A 27,530-nucleotide genomic window follows, 5' to 3' on the forward strand; every position below is an offset into this window, starting at 1 on the left:
GCGCGTTTGGACCTTGGCGCATTGCTATTATGATGGAGGATTTGCTAAGCGGGAAGGAGAGATTTTCAGGAGAAGAAACTGATCTGCTCGTACGTGAAGTGAAAGCGCGGGAGCAGATCATATCATAACACTATTTCACAGTGTATTTTTTTAATCTTTTGCATGTTTGTGTGCTGCTGTGTGTGTAACAAGCATAGTGTGCGTGCGCTGTGCACAAGCCCAGGCACATTTTACTAATTTGCTGTTAAAATAACAATGAAATGCTGCGTTATTGACTTTAGACCAGGTTTTTGTTGGTCACTTCTCGCTGCCTCAAGATAGCAATACGCCCAGAATCCACCTGAACACACCTCCCTGTAAGACCAGCACGCCCGTGGGTGCACAGATAGGCGCAGGTGCATTTGCTATTTAAACGACGTGGGCGGCACTAGGTACTCATTTAGTTTCTGAGCTGATCTATTCTGTATCATTAGCCACAGAGATGTGAAACCTGAAACAGATATAGCTGCTCAACAGTTCAGGAAGATTAATGTAGACTACAAATGAGCCGTATAGGCAGTGGTGAAAGAAGAATTCAGATCCTTTACTTAAGAAAAAAGTACAAACACCACACTGTAAAAAAATGTGAAAAGTGAAAGTCCTGCCTTGAAAATGTTACTTAAGTAAAAGTATGTAAGTATCATCAGGAAAATGTACTTAAAGTATTAAAATTAGTACTCAATGCAGAAAAATCCTCCCATTTTAGAAACTGGAAAGGATACAAACAGTTGTGAGTTTAATGGTCTAATCATTTCAGCTGGACATGTAGGCCTTTATATTGTTGGCTAGTTTCATTTATAATAAAACATCAGATTTTATAAACTACAGGTGTTTTGTCAGATGAATGGAGTGGAGTAACAAGTACAATATTTCTCTCTGAAATGTAGCGGAGTAGAAGTAGAAAGTGGCATGAAAAGAAAAGACTCAAGTAAAGTACAAGTACCTCAACATTGGTACTTAAGTACAGTACAAAAAGTTATATTCCACCAGTGCGTAAAGGCATCGCTTGTCTTTTTTTCCCTTCTTTCTTTTTAAACAAGTCAATAGGTTGGACTGACTCAAAACATGACTAGTTCATAGTTAATTTTGCTACAGTCACAAAAATAATTATTTTTTATTCTTTTTTCCTTTTTGATCACCCTGTTCTATCGTTTTGTTGTTTTTGTTGTGTTGTTCTATACTCATACTGAGAAGTTGTCGATGTTCAAATTTTTTGGCTAAGTCCTGGATCTTTACAATCCTACCCACAGCACCTTTAAGTCAGAGTGGATGTTGGAGCCCCGCGGGCCGCCGGTAGTAGAGTTGCCCAGAAACGGTGACTTTGCCCTGGGTATGGAGCGCCGCGGGCTGCCGCTGTCTCGTCAGACTGTGTGGGGCTCCTGAAGTCCGACACCATCTTACCAAATTTGCAAATAGCCATCAATTTTCGTAAAACGGCCCATATTTGAGCTTTACGTAGTTGATTTCCTGCATAAAAAAGTATCCGAAGTGAATTTAGTAATGAAATAGCAGTGGAACAATGTATAATATTGCAGTGTCTGAAATATGAGACGTGCTGTCTCGTCTCCACTGTGTGTGTATATGTGCTTTGCACAACCAATCAGCGCGCAGCTCATCTAAATATTCATGAGCATACCATATTTGGAAGAAAAGCTCTTGTTCCAAATAGGGCCATTCCACAGGGTAGCATTAGGGCCCATAGAATAGCACCCGGGCCATTTTCAGCCCAACCAATGTTACATACCCTATTAGGAGACCTTAAGGTACAGTGTGAAATACCCTATATAATCATTCTATCACCCCTTTAAATTTGCTTTTGACTCATGTTTGTAAAGTTTGGGTTTTAATCTTTGAAATGATTTTCATTGGTCTTTCAATTATTTTTTCCTTGCTTATTTTCTGTTGGATCTTACTGTATTTTTTTTACAAATGTTTATCATGTGAGACTTTGTCTGTAAAATATGCTATATCAAATAAACGTATTATTATTATTTCTACAAGGAGGAATACAGAAATTTTTTGGTAGTCACAGAAAACCTCTGAGGGCCCTCAAGTGAAGGATTTTATGCTGTCTGAAGAAACACATTCGACACAACCTGTTCCCCTTGTGATTTAAAAAGTCACAGAAAACCTCTATCTGGTGTTTTTCCTTGAATTTTTGTCCAGCAGATAAATCAAGGTCTTAATTCACACTATCTTTTCTTCACATCCGCCCACATTTCACCTAAGTCAATAGAAGATAAACTTTCAGATTGAATAAATTCAGAAGCTAACAGATCTACTCACAACAAATGCTCCACCTTCTCAAATGCCAATACTTTGTGATCTTTCCTTCCCTGGGAAATCTTCTTTGGTATGTATGATTCATGCGCTGTGTTAGTGCATTCAGCAATGGATTTTATTATGTAGTTTGGCCAACTCACAGAATTAACAATTAGCTACAGCTGAGATAATGTACAGGCAACAGTTGTCATTTTAGCTGACGTAATTGATGGTTACCAGCTTAAAAGAGAGTCCTGAATGTGGGTGATACATATTGTTAGAGGTATTTGCATTGCATTTTGGATGTCATCAATATATATATATATATATATATATATATATATATATATATATATATATATATATATATATATATATATATATTATATACATATATATATATATTATATACACCACATTTAATTTAGTAATTCACAGATCCGAAAGCTATTGCCATGGTGTGATAAACAAACCTGTAGTTTGGACATTTATACAATACAGGACTCAGTGTCGTGAGTTCTCTGCTCTAACACGGCCACATACTGTATCCTTAGAGTGTTGCACCATTCAGCTATTTTTCACCAACCTTGCTACAATAAGCACATTTACTTCATTGTTCAAAGGGCAAAAAGTCATTTGTAGGTGAAACCACTTTAAAGAAATACGTATTTCTTACATATTTCTTTCAGTTATGTTAGTATCAAACCCTTGAGGATAATCAGTGTTACATTCTAAATGTCAAGAGAGAACTGAAATTGACATACCATCCAAATTACATAAAATTGGATACAAGTTATGATACACAACGTCTGAGTTACAAATTCTGACCTTTTCTCAAGGCGCCTCTTTTAAGTCCATTAGCTTATCTTTAAACGGTGGAAGTTAAATGATGCATCGCCCCTCCAGGTTCTGTCTAAATCACTCCAGTGGTGAACTAGATTATACGTAAACGAGACATGTTATGCTAATTTTTAGGTTGATACTTGTATTTTGGGTTTCTGCTAGAACATGTTTACATGCTTTAATGTTCAAAAAACACATTATTTTTCCTCATAGTGTCTGTCTCAATATGCCTGAATTCATCCTCCGTCTGAAACGCTCAATTTTAGTGCCTGTCTCTTTCAAACCCTCTGATTGGCATGTGAGAAAATATGACGCACCTTTGCAAAGGTAGTTTTCAAGCCACGGATGGGGATACTTAGATGGAGGGGTGGTGTATTGTAATGAGCCTGCATGTGACATAGGAAGGGGAACCAAATCTGAAAGGCTTGTTGAATCCCATGTATTCTCTTCACGACAGCCCACAAAAAAACTGACTGGGTTGTCTTATTTTACAGTTTGTGGGTTGGCAGCATGCCCCAAAGAAGTGTGCCGGGCTTTGAGGCAAATTGTGGGGGGCTCCACCTCAAACGTTGTGTCCTGTTCTTAAAAAAGTGAGTTTTTCTCAATATGTGATATGTCCCCTATAAAAAGAACAATCATAGATGAATGGAAAAAGTTTGTATAGACTACACATGCAGACAGACACATGCACGTTTATAGACAGTACACACACACACACACACACACACACACACACACACAAACACACACACACACACACACACTCTTCCTGTACTGCAGGCCAGGGACTACAAATCTGCACATGCTTGTAAACCACTCTAAAAACAGTAATGGACGAACCAGATGTTATGGAGGGGAGAAGGGGGAACATTCTGCCACCTCACTTTGAAAAATCGTTGAAATGCTTCTTGAGGATGGAAAGTTATGGCGGGAGAAAAGCAGTGAACACATTTTTAGTGAAACCAAATTGGCAGTTGGCAGTGGTTCGGCTGTACAGTCCACACTAAGAGGGCCCATAAGTGAAGGACATTTCATGCTGTCTGAAGAAACACATTCGACACCACCTGTTCCCCTTGGGATTTCAAAAGTCCAAATATATTGCTCGGGAAATGCGTGTGGTATTGGAAACAAAAGGTTATGACATATGTAGATGCTGCTTGCAGATACAGGAGGTGGTAAGTCCGTTTAAACACACGTCTGTGGCAATATTGCACGTTTGCCTCAAATGTTTGTGACTGCAGTTCCCTGATATTTCTTGGTAAATGATGCATCTCTTCTTGATATGTGACGTGCAAGTTTGAACATTTCAAAGATAACAGCGCTTTAGTGCATCCTTCAGATGGGCAGAATCAGGAGGTATAAAAATATCTTTTGAATGACGTGCATTAAATGCTGACGCTGACATGTTAAACCGTTGGGATATCTGTGTAAGAACACTTGTTTTCAATTGCTTAATGGTAGTTAGGAAGTGACAAAAAAGGTGCAACCTCACTTCCATTGGCCAAGGAAAAATCCTCCACAGCAAGCATTTCGTTTTTTTTAACTCTAGATAAGGATCTATCCTTTCACTTAATGTTTAGAATTACATGTATTCAGTATATTCTTTTATCTTCCATATCAGAATAAACCCAAGTAACTGTGCTGAAAGTTGTGCACTAAGGCTAAAAATATTCCCAGTTGGACCAGACAGTGAAGTTGTCGCTCAGATTTATGGCACTCTGCGCTGCAGTCTGAACTCATGACATATTTGAGTTTGTCTTGATAATGGTCATTAACGATTTAATCTGTGACAAAGCTACTTGATAACAAAGTAATTACAGGCTCAAGGCTTTAGCCAAAAGTGAATTTTTGAATGAAAAATCATACATTTACATTATGAGTCAAGTATATTTGTCTTGTTACCAATCACAATCAAAGGCTAAAATGGCTTAATAATGTCTCAATCATGAAACAATGCACAAAGAATCCAGAGAATCTGCCACCAAAACCCAATACATATAAGTAGCTAAATCAAGAAAAACATATATTGAGGAAAAAAAGAGGAGCAAATCCCATTACAATTACTGCAATATACAACTTTTCAGTGGAGGGCTTTCCACTTTCATAGCATCCCTAATCTATTAAGTAGAGTGTTAACTGTAATGCCAAACCTTCATCTAACTTGGCAATTAGATTAAGTTAACTATTTACTGACATTTTTAACAATGTGTTTACCAAGTCATACTGTTAGAGCTAGCTACTGTATAGTTATGGAGCTATAATTCTATGACGTGCATTTTTAAAATCCTATCGCATAAGTCTCATTATGTTTGTGAAGCATAACAACCAAGGGGAGCTTTATCTTGGCAAACAACAGTGCTTGTGGGTCGCTTCCCAAAGTCTTGTTACCAGCCGCAACAGCAACGCGGGTATTGTTTTCACTTTGTGTGTGTGTGTGTGTGTGTGTGTGTGTGTGTGTGTGTGTGTGTGTAGGAGCTCAGGCCCGATACAGAGCAGGGGAGAGGCTGCAGCGTGATGATAAATACTACAGTCTTTAGCCAGGTTCCAGTACCTATCCCTAAATAAAAGGATTTTCCTTATTCATCCCATTTCAGGCAGGCTTTTGTCATGTGTTCATTACGCATGTTCATATCCCAATGACGGTGAAAATACAATTCATGGTCATGGTCAGTCAGCGCTGCTAACCCCTTACATACTGACTCCAGCTCTGTACTTAACGCACAGACCTGCGATTGATATCGACCTTTTCATCTCACACTTAAATAAGCAAATAAGCATATTTGCAGAAATGCTGAAATGTTCCTTTAATGAATATTACTGGCACTACTGAGCAGGTAGTATAGGGATGACATCTGAATGGTTTAATTACAAAATGATATATCGATTTTAGGAAAATAGTGTTTACTGAAGTTAATCATGCACTTCAGAGATACGGAACTATTTTAAAAGCAAATATGGAACTTGCCCACACTGTGTTTATTTTTTAAATTTTTTTAAGTTTGATGCCAGCAGTCAACATGAAAGGTTTTCATTTCATGAAGTAGTGCATCACTGACTTGGGTACAAGACTCATCATTAGTGTCAGAGTAGTTTTTTCTCTTTATTAAGCTCTGATCTGACGGAGAAGTCTAGTTCTGAATTCCTGGGGCGAGGAAACAGCTGACCAAGCACGGCACGTCTGGACGGGCACGGCAGCTCCTCCACAGTGTGTGGATAAGCTCTGCACAGATCTCTCGAGGGCCTTCATCTGCAGCCATGATCAATGGATTATTTCACTGCATCCTAGACAGAAACACGAATGCCCGCTGCCTTCTCAAAACCAACACTTATTTCTAGGGCTGCCCCCTTTTAGTCGATTAGTCAAATTATGGGTTGTTTTGGTCTTAGTCAACTAAGATTTCTTTAGTCGATTAGTTTTTAAAGTGCTCATATTATGCTCATTTTCAGGTTCATAATTGTATTTAGAGGTTATATCAGAATAGGTTTACATGGTTAATTAAAAAAAACAAAAAAAAAACACCATATTTTGGTTGTACTGCACATTGCTGCAGCTCCTCTTTTCACCCTGTGTGTTGAGCTCTCTGTTTTAGCTACAGAGGGAGACCCCTCACTTCTCTTCCATCTTTGTTGGGAGTCTCACATGCTCAGTAGCTAGGTAAGGACTACTAGCCAGTCAGAAGCAGAGTATGAGGGTGTGCCATGCTAGCAGCTAGGCGAGCATTATAACGTGTGTTCCAAAGTGACGCCCGTCTGTCTCTGAAGTAAAGGCTGGACTACAACAGAGCTGTTTGGAGCAGTTGGTGAACAGTGTTTTCTGTTGGAGATGGTAAGTCCCTTTGGGGGGGGGGGACTTTGGGCTTTTTCACTTTGTAAACCTATAACGTGCACAAAAAGATATAAAACACAATAAAGGAAAGGGGAAAAGCCAAAAAGCATAATATGAGCACTTTAATGCTTTTTCATGCTAAATTACTTATTTCTAAGAAACGTATAAGCACAACTCTGGTAAACACAAGATTTAAAGTGATGCTTAATTTGCATGATTCTTTGTGGAGAAACTCTTTATTTACAGATCTGTCGTCAACCAATCGATTAGTGAACAAAACCCTGAGTGTTAGTGGACTATAGGGGTGTGAGACTTCACTGGTCTCACGATTAGATGATCATCCTGTCAACGATTCAAATAGATTTGATATCACGATGCATCACAATGCATCACCTCCTCAATATTATGATATATTATTACACATGGTTTTCAATGACAAATTCAAGCAGTCAGATCTATATGAACTCTCTTTTTATTTATTTTTATTGTATCTGCTCTTAAAAAAAAAAAAAAAAAAGACACTTCCCTAATGAGGCTGCAAACAGAAAATCAACAAGTAACATCAGCAGGCAATAATCGACTATGGTCTGTCACTGCATGGATTCAGAATCGTCCACGTCCGCATCATGATGAATCGATGCAATGATTAATTTCAACACCACTAGTGGACAGAGAATGTATTTAGTTGAGGGCAGATCTACTTATTTCTAAATCTAGAAATTTAATCTAGAATACACCCTTGTAAACCCTCTTTGACTCTCTAACTAAAATTTGTTTTTGAAAGTGTAAACAAGGTCATTTTTTTACAAAAAAAGGAAGAGAGAAAATCTCAGTACCAGTAAGACAGAAAACAATCCTGTGTAATACAGTGCATGATAGCAGCTACCCATTACATTCGCCAACGCCTCAGGATCGCAGACATGTTTCATGGGAAATATAAATGCTCCTTTAGCTGATGGAACACTCTCATAAATCTTAAAGAAGGATTTCAATGGCCCATTTATGACCCAAATCTACCTCGATAATTTACTTCTAATCTACACTCCTGTTTCTGCAGGATAAGACATTCCCTAGCTCCAACATAAAATCTGGCCAAAGTCATTTATACGAGGCCATACCTCACTGTCAGCAACTGTTTTACATGTTTTGCACTGACTACACTGGCAAGCTCTATTTCCAAACTATACATACAAAGCCTTTTGAAGGCCATGTTTACTCTGACACTTCAAATACAAGTGTATAAGAAGCAGACAAGGCAGTCGATACTCAAGCCAAAAGGTCCACAGAAGCTCAGATGGGACCGACATGATGAAAGACCTCCTGCAACCATACAAACGGTCCTCGTTTAAATGGTAAGCAAGGTGCTGCTACAGAGGCACACTACTCATGTGAAGTCTTGCCAAAAAAACAAAAAACACTTTGATCACATTTTCTACACACGGCCATTCTCAATGCAAGAAAACATCAAAGCCTCAACTTTATAGAACGCAGCTCTCCTTTATTCTGCCTCTTTGTCACTCTTTGACCCCACTGTGCCTCTAAAAAAAAAAAAAAACAACAAAAAAAAAAATTTAAACTGAAAAATACACCAAGTATCATGTAGTCGGGACTTTTTTTTTTTTTTTACCAGATAAAAGCATGTCACAATGAACGGGGCCACAAAGGGTAGGGAGTCTGGCTGTAAAGGGTGTGTGATATGTGATGTTTTCCTTTTTATCAGTAAATTACTCACCTAATCATCGATCTGTAGTGAAGATAATGCCATACTACGTGTGTTAAACAAAAGATCTTTAGTTTGCACGCGCCCCCTCACGCAGTGCACAAGCATATATATATATATATATATATATATATATATATATATATATATATATATATATATATATATATATATATATATATATATATATATACCGTACAGGAGTACCAAACAGGCCAAAAGTTTGGACACACCTTCTCATTCAATGTGTTCCTTTATTTTCATGAATGAACACATATGGAATTATGTACTTAACAAAAAAGTGTGAAATAACTGAAAACATGTCTTATATTTTAGATTCCTCAAAGTAGCCACCCTTTGCTTTTTTTGACAGCGCTGCAAACCCTTCAATGAGCTTCATGAGGTAGTCACCTGAAATGGTTTTCACTTCACAGGTGTGCTTTGTCAGGGTTAATTAGTGGAATTGTGTCCCTTATTAATAAAAAAGCAATACACCATGTGTGTGTATATATATATATATATATATATATATATATATGTATATATATACACATTTACACACACACACACACACACACACACACACACACATACATATACACACACACACACACACTATTGTCCAGGTGCATCAAATTCTATATCTACAGTACAGCTTATCTATGCATATATATTCTCGATAAACGGAGGTATATTTCTGCTCTCTGTGTGATGCCGTTCTCAAACTCCCTTCGCTTTGGGAAACAACAACAAACTTCGAACTAGCAAGCTACACGGTGAAAAAGGCAACTTTTGAAGAAAATTTGGATCGTGAAGCAAGGCAGGCCTGCTTGGTTCTTTCGGGGAATGGATGTAAAGATTTACTAAGAATATGTTTACAGCATTTCCTCTCTAACTGGGGACGAACGCACACGGAGAGCAAAGAATTTTTTTTGCAATCAAATTATTCGAGTTGCTCGAGGAATGGTTTCAGCCCTACTGTTTTACCACATCAAAACACATGGCGACATTTTCATTCACTACCTTTTTTTTCATGCTGATGATTTTTTTAAATATACATATAAATCAGAGTTTGCTACTCAGAGTTTGCTAATCACTTCCTAAACAAAGCAGCTGGACAAAGCTTAGATTTTAACATATATTTGTCACACACAAGTTTTAATGAAAAGTTTTGTCTACTGAGGTTTTTATTTTGTAGTCATTCCATCTGAGGCAGCACGGTGGCTCAGTGGTTAGCACTTCTGCCTCACAGCAAGAAGGTCCCAGGCCTTTGAGTTTGAGTTTGCATGTTCTCGCCATGCTTGTGTGGGTTTCTTCCCACCATAAAGACATGCATACAACTAGGACTACAGAAATGTTGATTAATGTGCACAATTTATTTATTTTTATATTCCTAATAAAAATAAATAAATCTTAAACCATGCTTGTGAAAGTCACCTTCTCTCCCAGTAATCTTCCATGTCAGAGGCTGAGTCATGTTTAAAGGGGGAGAATTGGCTTCTCAGAACATGAAACATGAGGTGGTCAGATGTCATGTGATAAAGTAGATGAACAGCCTATATGTGTTTTGCCTAATTATTTTATGTATGTCTTATTAGCTCATGTATATATACAAAATTTTATTTTTTTTCTGCACTCTTGCCTAAACTCTAAGTTGTTGTCCATTATCCCATCCTTCAGTCACTCTGTTTTCTGATTTGTACTTGTCTGCAGACAGTAACTTTTAAATAAAAATCAACACCCGATTATGAACTTATCAGAATCAAGCATAGAATCATTCTAGAGAGAATCGTGATGCATCTAAGAATCGATTATTTTTCCCTCCCCTACTTTTTATATTACATTTATATTGACATTTACAGTCAATATAAAAGAAATGAGCAATAAACACCAAAACCTCTATATGAAAAACAGCTGAAACTGGTGACAACAGCTCATAGTTTGCCAGTTGTCATATTAATGCAAAGCACTTTCTGCACAGCAGTCACAAGCACCGACTGTCACAGCAAGCGATGGAAAGATTTGTCATCGTAAACAGAGCTCAGAGAAATGGTGGTACATCGCAGTCCTCAACGCAGTCTGAATCAACCAAACGTGAGCAGACAGTAAAAGCTACTCAAGGCTTTATGTGAACAGGGGAAGCTAGCTGTCCAACACTGGAATGCCTCATCTGCAGGGAAAAGCTGCACAATGCAGTAATTATGCTGTTCAAGCTCGAGAGACAACTCTTGAGACAAAGCACCTCTTTAGACTGCATAGATTTTGAATATCTCAAGGGACTAAGAGAGGTTAATGAAAAACAGAGTCAATGCATGATGCCATGTGTGAATGCTTGTTGTCCTTGAAAGCTGAATGCAAGCTCATTTCTACTTCTGAACAGAACAAAATAAATGCATTGCATCCAAGAGCAATATCAATTAGCTTAACTAATGCTTATTTTCTCCACCAAGGAGGTTATGTTTTCGGCTCGGTTTGTCCGTCGGTCAACAGGATTAGGGAAAACAACTAGTGACCCCATTTTTATAAAACTTGTAAGAAGGGTGTTGCATGAGTAGATGCAAAAATGATTTTTCCAGGGCATTAGTAACCAGTGTTGCGGCGTGACTTTGAGTGGGTGGGGCTACGGCTTTATAGGTAGCTCTGTGTATTTCGCTGTCTCCGTTATGCTTTAAACGTTTGAAAAAAGACACTTAGTGGCACCGTTTAGAAAGTGGTTTTCCTTTTTTTTCTTTGTGCGATTGATTATCACATTATATTTATAGTATCAGCATTACACAGCGACACTCTCAAATCCTTCATTTATGCAACATTGGTTAAATAAATCCTAACTGCTGGTTCTTCTGCTGAATAGTTAGGAGCAACGGTAACTTGTTGCTGTCTATAATTATTTGACTCCTGGTATGGAGGTCATATTATTATGTGCTGTGCTTGGTTTGCCTGTACACTTAAGCTGCAATGTTCATGGTGTTATTTCAGTCTAAGCATTTTGATATTTGTACATATGTACCTGATACCGGCGCAAAAAACACCCTTTAGCGTCTGCATGGAACGCATCGGGCATAGCAGTACCTCGACCGCGGCGCTGTAAGATGACTTGGTACGAAGAGCGACAACGACAGCGAGTAGTATGAAAGACAATCTGTGTAAGGACGTAGGTTGTGGTGGTGACCCAGGAAAAGCGCAGTTTGTGTCCCATTCTTGTCCCGTGTGTCACTGAAACGTACATTTTATAACCCCACCTAAGTGGTTTTACCCTGCACGTTGAAAAATGACACCAAACTGGTCCTGACCCAGAGCGTCAAAAAGTGACGCTAAGAGTCCCAACTAAGCACGTCGAAAAATGACGCCAAAGGGATGCTTCTGACTGAGAAGGAGACTGAAGGAAGACTAAAGGAGACTTTTTGCGTCTGTAACAAACGGCAAAGGCACCTGACCAAGCTCCATTTCTTGACGCGCTGGGAGAGAGAATGTGTTGCATACATAGAAAACTGGCTATACTATTGGCCTTGGTGGAGGTCTGCGCTCTCGAGTGCCCTTCTAGTTCACAATTTATTTTAAGTTCCGAATAAGAATAGGCCAAAATTACTTTTTTACTTTTATATTAATTCATATAGTATATCATATATTTGACATATGGTGTGTGTGTGTGTGTGTGTGTGTGTGTGTGTGTGTGTGTGAACCCCTGACTGAGGCTATATGGGCACCAGTGTTAAAGTGTCTATCCTATGCTGTGATATTAACTGGAAATATATGAATTGGAATGCTGCTCTTTAAAGTAGAGAGTAGAAATGTCACTGTCAGGAATAAATATATGCTCTAAGAAGATAAGCAGGATGGCATCAAAATGTCAACGCACTCCTGTTTGCGTTATATCACAAAGCAAAGGGACCCTGACAAGAACATACACAGCTGAATACTGCTTCAGAGCTCTATGTGCGAGTGCTACCATATGCCAGTGACTGCTCCCATAATCACAAAAAAAAAAAAAAAAATTACTCAACAATAAGCAGGTGCATGTGCATGAGGGGGATTTGAAGTAGGGGGTATAGCTATATAATTATAGTATATAATGATATCTCAACAGACAGCGGATATGGAGCCTTACTGTTACTGTGGGCTGTTGATGTTCGGGTTTCTTTGTTGTGCTTCACTCATCTAAAGGCAGACGGGTGCTCATTAGTGCTGCATCTTCTGTGGGCAGGAAGAGCAAAGAAAAAAAAAATCAACACTTAGGTTCAAGCTTTTAGAGATGAACGAGCAATGCTGCATGTCGACTCTCTGTGCTGATTACATGAAGCAATTTAATACAATCCATACAGTTATTCATGTCTAACAGCTCTTTACTCAGTTCATTCAGCATAGAGAAAAGGTATTTGTAGATTGAAGAAATAACCAGTTGCAATTAAGGCTGTGACTGATACAGGGTTCATACGTATTTTAACCAATACTTTTCCATGACTTTTCGGCAAATTTCCATGACTATGTGTTCCCGAAAATGTCAGTCGACATTCTACAATAAGAATAAAAATCTGTGTTGAAGTTTACCCTCAGTAACTATAAAATGAATGACAATTTATGTGGTTCATAGTGGGATTCAGATCGCTCCCCGAATAGAACGTTGAGGTTAAGACGACGTGAAAATACATTTATTAATGACATATTATGCTGTGTTTAAAAAAATTCCATGACTTTTCCAAAACTTGCTGGGTCTTTTTATGTTTCCAAAACCTTTCCAGGCCTGGAATTTGCATTTTTCAAAACATATGAACCCTGCTGATACATTATGAGGATCACCGTCTAAGAGTTTCTTCTACCGAACTACACAACCGTTTCAAAAGTTTGGAATTGGCTGTTATGTGTATGTTTTTCTTCTCTTTCTTTCAATAATGGCTATTTATATGGATACAAACAATATAATTAGATACCACATGTATTATTTACATTTTAAATAGTTTTGGCCCCAAAAGAAGAAGAGTTAAAAGATTAAAACTTGCATTTAGTGAATGTCCCCTCAGTGTTGAATGACAGGGGAGAACACTGTTGGAACAATTGTTCTCCCCACAACCCCCCCCCAAACAGCCTTCAATTTTGTATTTGTTTTCCAGTCCAGGAATTCTTAAGTGACTCTTGATCATTATTGAACCACAACGGTGCATTTGGGTTCTTAATAATTAGTTATTGCGTTTGTCTTTGAGCCCTCTGCAGTCTACTCAGTAGTTAGATTAAATGGGTTTAAACTGTGATGGGTCAGTCCAAAGTATATTTCAGCTCTTATTCCAATAGTGCTAAATGTAGACTAACCTTCTATCTCTATTGGGAAGTTTGAAGAAAAACATTGCTAAAGCAACACGCTGCCTGTTAATTCCAGCTCCTTATCGTGCACTTGACACTGACAATCGAAACCTGTTCCTATTGAAATCTGCACACAATTTGAGGCTAAGCTTCTAGTTTATTTTTCCAATGACTGCTGGTTTCTTCTCTGCTTATTCAACTGTTGCCCAGGGGTATCTTTGTCTCTTTCTGCCCTTTCAATTGTCCTTTGGTTGAACCATTGAACAGCATTTTGTTCTCCATGTACAAAGCACACCCGCTTTATTATTAGGGGGGGGAAACATCGATACAGCATAGTATCGCAATATTTTCTGTGGTTATACTGTACCAATACACGGACGGCAGTTTCAGTCTTTTATTATATAAATTGCACAAGAGAATTTAACTTTTTGGAACTAGAATAATAAAAGCAATTTTTTTTTTGCTCCACTAGATGTTGCAGTTGAGGGTTTTTTTTTTTTCTGGTGAGGTCCGAAGGGATGACTCAAGGAAGTTGGTAGAATAAAGATGGCGGCATCAGAGAAAGAAATCAGGAAAGCAATGTCCGCCTTTAAATAAAAAAATTAAAAAATAAAAAATAAAATAAAACTCATTGCCATATATCTCAGAATATCACAATGTTTAGCATCGCAATACTATCGTATCCTGACATGAGTCACGTGATTGTATCGTGAGGCCTCTGGTTATTCCTACCCCCACCCTTCATACAAAATAACATCTATTTGTAAAGAGGACTTTTTACAACCTAAAAGCCTTAAAGACCACCCACCCATAATAGAGTAGTCCTCTCAGACATCTGACTGGACCCAACCAAGGCTTGTGGCAGGGAACCTTTGAACCAGCATGTCGACCTGTAGGCCAATTTATGCTTCTGTGGAGGCTCCACGCAGAGCTTTCGCCGTATCCTACATTAGTGGATTGAAGTTTATACCTGTGCGTTGGTGTGTGCATCTCTCTTTAACAGAATAGCACGGCCGGCATGTGTGTGTGGAGTGTGTGTGAGTGTGTGTGTGTGGGGAGTGTGTGGTAGAGCGAGTGAGAGAGTGACGGTGATTAACTTCAGAGTGAGTACCGACTCTAGAGACGTAGATGGAGAACCAAAGTGTCTCCCCTGTTCTTTCTGACCACGGTGGGAAAGCTGTAGCAGGAACAGTTAATTAACCCTCTCCTTGATTTCATGTTGTTTATGGAGAAGGAGAATCTAGAAATGACTAGGGGAAATGCGGCGCTACCAAGCCCACTGCCAAGCGGACCAATCACAGTTGTCGCGGTCTGCGTCGCCGCGATGTGTAGTTCCATTTTTTGAGAGGTGCACGTCAGGCTACGGCGAAGGGTCCGGCGTAGGGTCGGTATCGCCACGTACCTACGTACGTACCCACGGCATCGATTTAACGTAGAAGCATAAATTGGCCTTAACACTGCCAAAGTGGAAGAAGCCTAAACCTACAGGCTCACCTACTATTGGAAGTTTATTTGTAAGTCCCCTGTCAATCCAGTGTACACCCTTTTAGAGTACAAAAGTGTGAAGATCAGGCAACACAAAGTGCAAATGAACAGTGGGCACACGCAGGAAATATTTTCATAAAAATAAAAATAAAAAACTAGACGAAAAAATATAATCCGAGAATATATTCCGACATCAGTTATTACTTTAGCATGTGCTTGATGACTGAGGTGCTGACTCAGCTCTTTCCACTGGTCGCACATGACAAATGCTTTTTGTTCAAGCACCATAAACTGGGCCTTCTGTCCAATACTATAAAGCATGTTTACTCATATAAGCTATTAAATTTATAGCACAGTGTCAGCTATGGAGATTTATGAGCTGTCAGGGTTTATTAATAGTTTAAAGAAAGCAAACAAACACATTGATCAGTCACTCTTAAAAAAAATAAAAGAATGCAATGTTGAGGGGAACAAAAGTCAATGAAATGAGTTTTCTGGCAAATCAGAAATCAAAAAGCGCAAGTCCCAGTCACTAGAATGCTATATCTCCTTTGTCTTTATGCAGTCCCTCAAGTTTCTTCCCACAGGACTCTCGGTTAAACATTTTGGAATTGAGAAGTTAGTTAATTAGTACCTTAAAGGACACACTCCTTTCAAGATTAAAGTGGTTGTACTAAACTCACTTGATAAATGAGGGCCACCATTTTCCATTATGGAGTATTGAGTGGTAATCATGAAAGCCCCTGAGGAGTTTGTAGGAAATGACATTCAGAGATAGATGTAAAGGGTAAAGAGTAATACATTTGGAAGGGCTTGCATTAATAACAGCTGAGCGAGTACTGTATGCAAGATTGTGTTGCTATATCCTGCAGATCATCCATGCACGCGCACATTTTGAAATTTTAAAATGAGCAAGCTGGATACTGGAGACAACACAAACGTATTGACCCAAACATAAGACAGGTTGTTTTCGCTATGACTGTATGTGAAAAAGTGAGGTCACAGAGATTTGGAGTTCATAGTTATTGCTTTGCCCTGTGAGTTCACAATGCTGTAAATATAGCACCTAAGTCAAAGACATCAGCAAAAACCTGACATCCACAGAAAGAAAAGAGAATGTACACAGACATGAGTGAAAAACAAAGCTGACGTGATAAAATGTGTCCCGTGTGTCTCCAGCTGAAGAATGACGTTGAATGGATTTTCTTTCAACATTTCTCTCCGGTTTAGTCAGATATGTTAAACTGGCATCTCACGTTATATATTACACTGAATAATGTAGGAGAATACATAAATGAACAAATGTCAATTTGATCTGCCTTCAAGCAATGACTTTAGCTTTATATAATAGATCCCAACGGGAAAACAGGAGTTTAGGAGTGTGTGAAACAGATGTGAAACATAATTTTACTAAGTAGGTAACAATTTGATTATTTTAATCAGTCAGGGTCTGGGCATTCCATGCGGCATACATCTCAGAGGGCTATCAGTCACATGGCGGGGAAATGTTTATAGTTTATAGTTTTTCCTTCTTCATTTTGGTGAAGCTGCAGCTGCATTCTTCTGTTCCTGTGCTGTCTGCATGTCGGCGATTAGCGGGCCGACACACGCACACACACACAAACATACGCTGGCGCACACATTCACCTCAGGCTCTGGCTCATCAGTTAACCAGGATTGGGCGATTTTTGCCAGAAGACAGCCATCCTTCCAAAAACCAGCAAGACTTGCAATGCCAACCAGGGAGTTTGGTGATGTATGGAAAAAATAAATAAATAAATAAATAATAATAATAATATTAAAAAAAACACAATTTTGTGAACCGGTTTTGTCCGGTAAAAAATATGCTTGGCCGGTAGGTTTTGTCATCTACCTGGCAACTTCGCCCTTGTGTCAAAAAGTCAATTTCGCACACTGGTAGTAGTATAAATGTCATGAAAGTAATTTTTTTTTGGTCTGCAGCAGGTGGGCAGGCAATGAACCCTCCTATAAAAGGCTTCAGTTTGTGCTGTATTAATTGTCCCTGTAATAACCGCCTGTTGGAAAAAAAAAAAAACTAAGAAAGAAAATGGCAGAGGATCACACAGCACCATTCAGCTGGAATTAATTCACCCTGTTCCTTCTCATTAGTGTAAGCCAATCACCCCAAAAAAAAAATCATAATTAAGATACCCTGGCAAAGAGCAGCTTGACGGGGTGGCTGACTTGTTATGAAGGAGAGAGGTCTACTGGATTAATCTTCTTAGACGAGTTCTGACAGCTCGGCGGAAAGTCGACTCCGAAACAAACTCAAAGAAGCAGGCCTTGATACAGTATTCCAAGTCAAGTTTAGTTTGTATGTATGGTCCAATATGAAATTGGATTTGAAGGGATTTACAGGGCCAAAACATGAACCCGGCTTAAGATCTCCAAGGCAACACAAAGCGCCCAAAAATACCCCTCAAAGCACATACTCCTCAAGGCTATAGGGCTGCAGTAGACAACGGAGGGAAAATTGTAATTACAAAGAAAAAAAATTAAATAAAAGTTGTCACAGAAAATTGGATTAAACTCCAACAGGAGGATTAAAACTGGTCTAATACCAATTTAGCAAATCCAATAGAAGACATCTAATGAAGTAAATTCGAGAAATATGCCAAGGAAAGAGAGCGATTTAACAAGTCCCATCACACACTTGAATCAATTCCTCCCATTGCTCCAGGTGCAGCTAGGAAGGGGAGAGAGGTTTTGGGGGGGGGGGGGGTTGTTTGAATGTAATACTCCTCATTAAAAAAAAAAATAAAAGTGTCCCAAAGATCTGGAACCGTTTTCTTCCCTTTGGGCTCTGAAGTAGGGCTGCACAATATGAGAAAAATCTCTAATTGGCATTATTTTGACCGATGTTGCGATAGGATTCCCGATATTGGAGGGAAAGATCATTTTTGTATCATTATTCTTATTTTCATTGGAAAAGAAAGATAAAACACAATTGAAATGATTATAGTGTGATTTATGCGAGGATCAGTGCGTCTTTAACAGATATTGCAGCCCATCGGCCCCTGCGATTTGGATACTGCACTAGTCCATATTGTGATTTCGATAAAATTGGGATTAATTGTGCAGCGCTACTCTAAAGAGTCCAGAGTATCCTAATAAGAAAGCAGCATCACGCGGGCAGCAGCACACATCCAGTACGTAACATGCTGGAAGTGGTAGATAAGAGACATAAGACACTCCGATAGCACCAGGCTGGCGCCGAGCCATCCCACTTCCTGAGGGGGAGGACTCTGGCTGCACTGGGCAGATGTCAGATTCGGTGTACTGAGGCTACACGCTGACAAGTGCATCTTAAAACCTGCAGCGTCCTGACCTACAAAGAGAAACTACACATCGACAAAATGCATCAGCTTTCAGACATTTGAGAAAATAGGTTGCTCAAAATAACAAGCCAAGACTTTGGGACTTCTAGGTTTTTTTGTTTTTAAATAGCTCATCCTTCATGGTACATTAGTCTTCTTACAGCATTAAAATGACAACGGGATTATGTATGTGTGCTTAAAATACACCACCGTGAACTGTAGAGCAGCTCTTGAGGAATCTTGTACTGGAGATTTTTAAACCGTATAATATTTTATTACATAAGTTATTTTTCATACCGTGGATCTTGTTTCATGTATTTTCTAAATCAGCCCATTACTTATGTTGGCTATGACCTTTTATTCCCTGGTGGGGATGCAGTGACTCTAGTGGATGCACTTTCAGTGCATTCAAGGCTCTTAGAAAGCAAGTCCACCTCCGACGCGTATGAGAAGTCCTTGAAATTTTCAGAAAATGTGGACATCTATATTGCAATGACAAACTCCGTCTGCTGAGGGAAACGTAATAAGATCGAAAGCACCACAACAGCTACTAAATGGACCTTCTGGTGTATTCCATACGCAGGCATGTGTGCACTCTGCAGCCATTTCACAGGGACAGTAATTATCTGCAATTAGACATCTGCACATAATAAACACGACACCATATGAAATAAAAGCCCTACAGGAATTGTTAACATGTGGTCTGGAGGAGACTCATGCATCACTTTTTAAAATCATTACGGTTGACTTTTGTTATTCCTCTCAATGGTCTTATGATGGCAGATGTGGTGATCATGTATTCAACGTGTCTGGCCACTATGCACTTGATAGTGTGTATTGGCATTTATTTGGTCATTCTGCCGTTTTTTTGTTTTTTTTAAAGACATTACTGATGCTGTGCTTTGTACAATGGAAAATGTGAAAGTCGGTCACTAGTGACTATTGTTGGACTTCTAGCCCACTGGTACTCCAGACACCTCCCCCATCTCCTTTTGTACTGGATGTTTATGTTTTTTTAGGGCTGTCCCGAATACGGGGAGAGATACTAATCAGGACTCCCAAAGGGTTGTACGGCACTAAGAATTAGTCACTTAAATGGCTCATTTGTGTGACGTCCTGTTGTGTTATTTAAACCCCCCAGTGTAGCACAAGAAGACTTTGGATCGTTTATAGATCATCACATTTCCGGCCGCACCTGAAGGCAGCTTCATTTAACGGAGAAAGAAAAGAGACAACGCGACTGTGCAGTCAGCTGTTAAAGTGATGGTTCGAGTTTCATGGGTCCTTGGTACCACATGAGTTAAACACCCGCAGACTTTTTCACCTGGGTCTAACATTGGACGAGTTAGCGTGAAGCGTAGCGTTAGCCGCTGAATAGCGCTAGCAGAAGCTAATGGATCCGAAGTGTCTCTTAACATTACCCCACTAATAGCCCGAAATGATACCAAAGGTCTACATTAGTATATATAGGTTATGCACTCATAACGATGGATTGTAAAGTTTGTAAGTACACCAGAAGGTTATGTGTAACACTTGCCTGCTGGCTTCTGCTCTCTGCTGTTGTTGTTGTTGTAAGACGAGTGCTAGGGACATCTAGCACATTACAACACCGAAAAGAGATGCAACAAAAATATTTTTTAATTTAACTTATTTTTTAAAGTAAGTGCTGTAATATAACTAGCAGGAGACAAGTAATAATTGAGGTAAGTTTGGAGACATTACCTTATTTAATCATTAAATTAATAAATATTTTTGTTGCATCTCTTTTCGGTGTTGTAATTTGTAGATGTCCCTAAGCACTCTTACTGCCTGGTAGTAACAGCAGCAGCAGCAGCAGAGAGCAGAAGCCAGCAGGCAAGTGTTATTTACATAAACTTCTGGTGTACTTACAAACTTTACAATCCATCGTTTTATGAGTGCATAACCTATTTGTACTACTGTAGACGTTTGGTATCATTTCGGGCATTATTAGTGGGGTAATGTTAAGAGACACTTCGGATCCATTAGCCTCTGCGCTAAGCTATTCAGCTGATAACGCTAACGCTCCCAATGTTCGACCCAGGTGAAAAAAGCTTCTGGGGGGGGTGTTTGGCTCGAGATCATGGTGCAAAGGACCCTAGGGTGAAATTACTCCGAACCATCACTTTAACACAAAATATTCGAATCCCAAAATTTGAAATCGAATACCTACCCAACGAATGAATATCTGAATAGCTGAATATTCTGATCCAGCCCTGTTTTTTTTTTTCATGTATTGTATGCCTTGCTGTAAAACCAACTGTCCTCTGAGGACAAAATGAAGTGCAAAGTTGAAGTTGAAGATAGTAGCCATAGAGTTGTTGAGTAAAAAGTTCCCAGATAAAAAAAAATATATAGATGCACGAGGTGAAAACTCTATTTTTCATCACCCTGTTTTGGATCTGAGAGGCAGGCGTCCTTCAGTGTTGAAGCACACAGGGAGGAGATAATTGATTTGGACAGGTAATATATAAAAGAAGGTCTGAATAAGTGAAGTCTATTGAAAAGCTAAACAATATGAGAGGTGCTTACCCTGTTTATGCTCATGTCAGATGCTGCAGCTCAGAAGATTAGAAACTTTGCCAAGCAACACACACACACACACACACACACACACACACACACACACACACAGAAAGAGAGAGAATTTTGATGCAGCAGAACTCTACTGCATCTCCTTTAGTGTTCTTTAGAAGAAAAGGGACCCTACAGCAGCTTTAATGTACAACCTGACCCAGTTCAAACACTAACTGATATTCCATGTCAACTTCAGTCAAGCTAGGTTGAACTGTGACTCCGTGCGAGCGCAGCAGAATTAATCAGCTTCTTTCCACCGTGTGCACGCGGCAAGACCATTGGCTGACAAGCAAATGCAACAAGGGGATTTGTATTATTGATGACACATTACCAGCCCACCTCCCTGATTTGGAATACATATAGAAGCACTGCACATCTCTGATTCTGCTGAGCAAGGCTTGCTATGGCAAAAATAAACATTTTCACTTCAAAGTGTGTGAGTGAATTATACGGTTTCTCTCATGTGGTTTGAGGGTTTCCACAGACAACAAATAACCCCAGCTGAGCATTACACTCAAAGCGGAGGGCTCCTCATAGTGTTGATTCTTTCTCAAGCAGTTCCCTGAGCAAGTCAAAGCAACAGACAATGCTTCTTAAGTCACAGTAGTTCTGCTGTAAAAATATACCGTTTGTAAGTGCTTCAACTGCCAGGTATTGCAAGTCAATGTTGAGGTTTCAGTGTTCAGTCTGTAGGGCTGGGTACCAAATTCGATATTTATTTATTTATATTTATTTATTTAATTTATGTATATATGTATATATATATATATATATATATATATATATATATATATATATATATATATATATATATATATATATTCTTAGTATCAAGTTTCAAAAAAGGCTTCGTCATTCAATACCAAATGTCAGTAAATCTCATCAGCGTCCGTGAGCCAATAAGCATGCAGCATGCTTCTATCGAGATCTAATAATACTGGTGATTGGCTGTCTAACGTAACGTTACACGTCGTAGAGGCACGCAGGAAAAAAACTATGTTATGGACAGAGACGGGGCTCACGTAGTAGGAGCTGAAAAATTAATTCAAATAGATGTGCCGTAATGTATGATGCTTTCATTTTGTTAAAGGTCACATATTATGCTTTTCCATGTTTTCTGTCATATCTACAATGTCATATTATAATGTTGGATTTTATTGTTAAAGGTGGCCAAAATAATGAGGTAAACGTATTTTTGTGAGCTAAAACGTTCAGATTTCCAACTATTCTGAACACTCCGGTTTCAACAGCTTTTATACTCTCGGCCAAGTGTTACGCAACTCTAAACCGGCCTGCTATGATTAGTCATCTGCTCCAGGTTAGGCAGGACTGGAGTGGGTTTTTTTTTTAAGCCACTGCGGTGTTAACATTGTCCTATGTAGCTACATGCTAACAGCAGCAAACAACGTCACCTTGGCTGTCAGTGTCGTTAAATTCTCCCCAATTCGGGTCACATTACTCCTGAAACATTTTCTGTTAGTAGTATTTGGTTTAAAAAACTGTATTTGACTGTAGAAATTGCTTATATATTCAAAAACTGCTAACTAAAGTAGCTAAATGGCTAACTGCAGTAAACAATGTCATCTTGGCTGCCAATGTTGTTAAATTCCCTCCAATTTCGGGTCGCATTACTGCTCAAACATGTCCGATTGGGTAGTGTTTGGTTCAGAAGCGTTTATCTGTGATTTCTGACGGTAGAAAGTGTCGCTTCGTTTCACTACAATCTAACGTTAGCATACTGCTAACTATTAAGTAGCTACATGATAACGCGACATAGCTGTAATCTCAGCCAGTGCTGTTAATTTCTCCCCAAATTCCGGTCACTTGACAGCTGGGACATGTCCAGTGGTGTAGTATTTGGTTAAGAAGCCTTCATTGGTGATTTTTCACGGTACAAGTCCTGCTATATACTCCTTTGCAGTATTTCCAGCTTCAATTAGCTAGTGAAACACGGAGCGGAGGCTCCCGAGTTTCCAGGAGGAGGGGTGAATACAGGTGCAGCAGCCATGGGCAGTATATCGACCTTTTTTTTTTTTTTACGATAACCCAGCCCTATGAGTGAGCTAATATGAGATGTAGTTTTTATCTACAACATGGGAAACAACATTCTTTCTTCAATCAACACAAGAAACAGTGATTGCTCCTAGCTACCACTACCACAGCAAGTCACTGCTGATTGTTTAGGGATATGGCTATTCAGTCTAATTATGAGGCAAACGCAATCCATCCCACTGCTCATAATATAATTGTCCACGTAGGCGCAACTAAAGGCTTAGGCAATCCGTTCAGACTCTAGCTCAGGCATTTCTGAGCCTGGAAAATGTATTTAGTTTATCTTTAGTCCAATTCCTACTCCTACTACTTTTCCACCAACATTCACCAGGTTCCGTTCCTATTCGCAAACCCACTGTTACCAACCGTTTGGAGCATTTTGACAAAAAAGAAATTGGTGTGGAATCAGAAAAGTTGGTTCCCAGCTGGAACCCAAAAAATAGCAGGTTTTTCTTGACCTGAAGAGCAAACTGTGACAACATCAGTGGGCGTGTCATATTCTCCAAGTTGGAAAAAGAGGATAGAGAAGGCAACAATGGAGAAGTCAAGTGAGAAATCGTCAGAAATGCATTAGAACAGAACAAAAGCTTGCAGGTAATCAATGTAATCAATTGCATCTTGCTACTATTGTTCACTTTTGTTTTGCATTGTCTCATTGCCCTCCGTTAATTACACATCTTTGATTACAATGGTTACACTTAAAGCTGGTGAAAATACAGGCTGTTTCGCTCGATAGAAACAACGTTCCAAGAATCCTGAACGTAACTGGTTCAAGAACCAGAGCTAATTTGGTTGATAAGGGGCCTCAGGGGACTGACTTTGAGAGTTTCAGCCCTCTTTTCAGTAGATGCAGAGAAAATGTGAAAATGCATTTATCTCCAGAAAATAGATGTCTTCCCCACTGCTCTTCCTACAAAGACTGTGTGATGAGTTAATTTAGAGTGCCACAGCCAGAGTTTGAACAAGAAGGAAAATTATACATCTGAGGACGCCAAACCTGGCTGCAGGAGACTACATTGGCTGCCAGGTTATTTTAGAAATTGATTGCAACATTGCACTTATTGTGCAAAAAGCCATGCATGGCCTTGCATTACAGTAACACTGACAGAAGAAAACAAAACAGAAGCCTCTTAGATCTTCTGGTACAGGAGTTTTGGGTGTTCAGAGAATTGTGTAATAACTGTGAAGCTGCTTTTACGCTTCATGATCAGGGTTGTGGGTATGCTCTGCTAAATTGGATGTGCATTACATGACACTTCTCTTACACATATGATCAAGGTTTGCTGGGTCTTTTTTGCATTTTAATTGGAACAAAAGACAGCACAAGCACAGTCTGTACATCTCTGCTTTTCTGTGAAGTTGTTCCCTTCAAGCTAAATGTAAGTTAAGGCATTATTTTTGACTCAATGGATTGAAAGTGGAACACTGCAGCTAGACTTTGTCTGTCTTGTAGTCAGAATCTCTATTTCCCCCACATGTCCCCTGGGGCCCAGTTGCCGATCCAGCACCACGGGGGCTCTTCTCTGGTCATCCCTGCTTCCTGACTGTGCAGCTAGCTTCCTGAAAACACTCATCTCTTCTGCAACAAAGTCCCAGCTTTGAAATTGTGTTTTTATAGTTGTGTCAATAAAGGTTTGTTTCTATTTTTAATTGGACAAATTTAACTGAAAAGCATTACATGGACCAGAGAAACCAAGCTCATTGAATAGCTGATGGCTGGATAGTCCCAATATTGCAGAATATAACAGTGGAAGATTTGATAAGTCTCCAAAACATGGTCATCAAGGAAACTCAAGAGAAAAATGTAGACATCGCTTAAAACGTCTCAATGGTGAGGTGGGTGAAGGCCACCAAAGCATAGATCATTAAAATATATAGGCCTTTTCATTATTTTCTCTTCAAGAAAACAGTTTAGTGCTACTAACTGTGAAAAATACTCTTCAGCAAGTTGAATCAGCACAGTCTCACAGAGAGGGTAAGCTGCATTTTAACACCATCGCATTATTCACTCAGAAGACTGACTGGGTCTTCTTGAGGTTAAACTCAGCGGTGCCTTTTTACTCCGGATGTTCTACATCTATTCTGGGAAAAGTGACCTTTTCAATCTGTTGGCCTTTGGAAGCATCCCGGCAGCTGTGATGTGTTGACGGCGGACTTCAGGTTTGATTTTGGATTTGATGGGAATGCGTTAGACCAGGGGTTTCCAAACGGTTTCAGGGCAGGCTCAGTGAATGGAGGTGAAAAATAAATATTACATTGGTTATTACATAAGTTATCAATAAAAGATCTTATAGAATAGCCTAAATGTGTGAAGAGATAATTCAGAGATTACAGTATTTTTGGTAAAATCTTAAATTATATCAAATAAGATGAACAGGATGACTAGATGGTTAAAAAAACTGTTCTGTTATCTCAACTAAAGCTAGGACTCCCAAAACTTTACACTCGTGTTTCCAACTTCCCTTTATTAATTATACCACACCCACAATTACTATGGTGCGGCCATTTTGCCAGTCAGTGGCCTAGCTGTCAGTCAAAATCAGTGGATCAGAACTATAACCAAAATATGGGAAGTCTTAAAATAATAACTATTGTTCTTAAAATATAAACAAAAACTGCTTTTTTGGCTCTTACAGCACTGTTTTTCCCCACTTTCTCAGAGTCAGAAACTAAAAAAGGTCTGTCCTCAGACATTTATTAATGTATTTGGTGTAGTCCAAAGTTATATCCAACAGCATTAATAGGCTATATTGGCTCAATTGTTGAGTGTCTGTGGCATCAAATAACATAATCCTGATCCCAAAGGCATCCTGCGATTGAGCCAAACTAAGCAAGGGAACTTCGGGGGGGTTAGGGGGCGCATTTTCCCAAGCTTTGTCTTAGGGGAGGCCCACTGTCTCAGTTTGAAAACCCTTGCGTTAGACAACAAGTTTAAGCCACCCTGTTGGGGATTCATCACTTTTCATTTACTTTATTGGGGACTCTGCGGGGTCAACGGGAGGGCATAAAGTGTGCCTGTCTAAAGATAGGTGACAAAGGGAAAACGCTGAAAAACTCTTTTACTGTAAAATACAGACGTAATTTAAGTGTTTGGAATCTCAGACGTGGGACAAAGGAAGATGCTAAATTGGAGTAGTACAGTACACAATAGTTTTTTTAATGGGTTAACCGCTTCCTGACATCACAGTTTATGATGCTGACACTGCATGGAAGTGGGGGTTGGGTATATGAACTAAAATCTATATTGCAATTCATTGTTATATTTAGAAACAATTATTTTTTATAGTCATCTGTGCACAGGATTATAGTATGTGTCCTTGCAGTGTATCAAGTCTTTATTAGGGCTGCACGATGCGAGGAAAATACCTAATTGTGATTATTTTGACTGATATTGCGATTGCAATATGATTCACGATATTGAAGGGAATGATCACGTTTGTATCATTATTCTCATTTTCATTGACCAATATTAAATCTTAAAAAATGTAAATGATTATAGTGTGATTTTTGCGAGGATCTGTACCAAACAAAGATGTTTTCTGTAGGATAGGATTTGTAGGCCACTGCGATTTGGATATTGCAGTAGTCCATATTGCGATTTCGATAAAATTGCGATTAATTGTGCAGCCCTAGTCTTTATAATGAACAATAAACAGTAAATGACAGTAACATTTACTTCACAAATTCAGTAGTTAAGAACCATTAAGGCATTTGTGTGCTATATTCAAAGTTAAAACACACTCTGTTTTACATTCCCTGCAAATAGAAAAGGGACCGTATGTTGAATCATTTAAAACGTGAAATTATTTCAATAACACAAACTAATGGCTTCCATTATCTTATTCCATCTGGGGGAGGCTTCAGGCTAGGCAGTGTCATTAGCAAACACTGGAGCTGTCCTGGTCAACCGTGGGATCAAACACTCATGCACTCATATTTTGTAATGATTGGGATGTCTGAGATGGAACAAATTGCACATTTATTTTTAGACATTCAGCTCAATTATTTCGTCACTCATGTTTCCTGAAGCCAAAGTGTACCCACAAGACCGAGATGGCACCCTTTTTTTTCCTGTACC

At 39.1% G+C, this 27,530-nt stretch overlaps 1 protein-coding gene across 7 annotated transcripts in view; it reads right to left on the minus strand.

Annotated features, from left to right (window-relative positions):
* gulp1a (GULP PTB domain containing engulfment adaptor 1a) overlaps positions 1–27,530 on the minus strand; it is a 101,973-nt gene that overhangs the window by 49,362 nt on the left and 25,081 nt on the right. For 6 of the 7 annotated variants that reach the window (XM_039817714.1, XM_039817711.1, XM_039817717.1 and 3 more), the window contains exon 2: positions 12,796–12,881. The exons of the other annotated variant lie outside the window; for it this stretch is intronic. The gene's annotated coding sequence lies outside the window, so the exon portion shown is untranslated. The remainder of the gene's footprint in view (positions 1–12,795; positions 12,882–27,530) is intronic. 7 annotated transcript variants of the gene reach the window in all.

The sequence above is a fragment of the Perca fluviatilis genome, chromosome 12, assembly GCF_010015445.1.
Source record: "Perca fluviatilis chromosome 12, GENO_Pfluv_1.0, whole genome shotgun sequence".
NCBI lineage: Eukaryota > Metazoa > Chordata > Actinopteri > Perciformes > Percidae > Perca > Perca fluviatilis.